This window comes from Cicer arietinum, chromosome 2 (assembly GCF_000331145.2).
Source record: "Cicer arietinum cultivar CDC Frontier isolate Library 1 chromosome 2, Cicar.CDCFrontier_v2.0, whole genome shotgun sequence".
Classification (NCBI taxonomy): Eukaryota; Viridiplantae; Streptophyta; class Magnoliopsida; order Fabales; family Fabaceae; genus Cicer; species Cicer arietinum.
In genome coordinates, this window is record NC_021161.2 from 3,377,082 (window position 1) to 3,379,111 (window position 2,030).

Genomic DNA, 2,030 nt, shown 5'->3' on the forward strand with positions numbered 1-2,030 from the left:
AAAAAAACACATTAAACATTAAAGAAAATATTGTTTTCTTTTGTAGAGATTCATTAAAGAGACACAATTTGTTATTGATCAGTGTATTATTCTCACAAATAACTAAATCTGAGTCTTCTATTAAAGTTTAATTTTGCATTGATAATAATATAAATAAATTTTATAAACTCTACTAGAATTTGAAGTACATTGGTTCTAAATAAATTTTGATATATGCCATATAATACTAACTATAATCTTTATGCCCAATATGTATGTCTTTTGGTTCTAGTGTAAAACAAATAGTTTTAAAACTTTTGTAATTTGAAAACTAAATGTGTTGTCATTGTCTCTCGAATTAGTAGCAAAAGAAGATAGTGTCATCAATTAATTATTCAAAACAATGACTTTTGTTTTATTTTAAAATAACAAAAAAATATCATTATTTATAATTTCAATTACAATTCTGAAATTAGTGATATTATTGAGGATTTTTAAAATATAAAAAAAAAATATTTATAGTTGAATGAGTAAAAAATACAATCATGGTTGCTTAATGTAGTTGCCCGGATTAAAGAGACATATGTTGATACACATATAATATACCATTGAAGTTTCTTTCCAATTTTCAAAATATTCATCAATTTTTTTAATATACAAGCATGTTTTTATACAATTAAATCATAAACAAATTTGAATTGAATATTATATAATAAAAAAAGTAAACTTAAATTATTGGCATTGAATTTTCTCATCAAAGACAAACCCAACTGGAAACAATTTAATTATAAATAAATGCATTTGAAACCATTTTTAAAAATCAAAGTTGTTCATAAAAAAAAAAATTATTTTTAAACCCTAAACCCTATTATTTGATTTCCTTATTATTTGAAAGTAAAAGGAGAACAATCATACCTTCCATCTATATATATTGAAATGAAAATCGTGTATATTCTAATTGATAACCTATATAATATTTATTGTATTTGAAAGAAAATATTTATTTTAAAAATTTGAATTAAATTATTTAGATTGATCAGATATTAAAAATCAATAAAGTTTCAACGTCTTCTTCTTAAAAAAAAAAAAAAAAAAGCTTTAATGTCAATTTCGTTGTTTTAACAAGAATTTAGTTTTGGTGGCTACAAATAAAAAAAACTTTTTCTCGTTATTAAATTGAGAAAAACCAAACTTTGTATCAAAGATATTTCTACTAACATTATATATACCAATTGAATTTAAAATGAATTTATTATCTATAAATGATAATTGTAAGAAATATTTTATGTATAATTAAGTGATTAGACTTATATGGTTAAGTTAATGATAAATTGTTCTAGAAAATATGAGTGTAAATTTTAATAGAAGGAATTTTTTATTGCTTGTTATGGGCAGATTATTAGACTTTAGAGAAGGGTGGATTAGGAGTTTGAGATTTGAAAGTTTTTAATAAAGTTTTATTAGATAAAAGGCGTGGAGGTTAAAAATGGAGTTAGAAGGTCTCTGAATAAAAATGTTGATCAATAAATATAGAGTGGAAGTTAGGGGATGTGTTACCCAATGTACTTCAAATTTATTTATATATCAAGTTCCATACCTCCAAGTCACCTAGGAATTCTCCACCTGAATACCTCTAAGGTCTAACAATTTTGCTTTAAGGTTCAACAATAGACCACTACGATAAGATTCATTTAGTTGTATTTCCCCAAAATCATTAGGTTTGTCAGACCATACCTATATGATGATAAAATATTCTCAATTTCAAAAATTATCAACATCTATTTTCTCCCTTCATTTGTCTAGACTACTCCATTAAGAGCATTATACAAGTTGAAATCATCACTATTTCATGGGTTACTTCAAAATTTCTATCACAAATTTATAATATCACTATCATCATGATCACATAAACTTATTACAAATTTATAGCATCACTATCATTAATCATAAATCATCATTATCACATAAATTTATCACAAATTTATAATATCACTATCATAAATCATATATCATTATCATCATCAAAGAATTTTACATCATGCATTGCATCC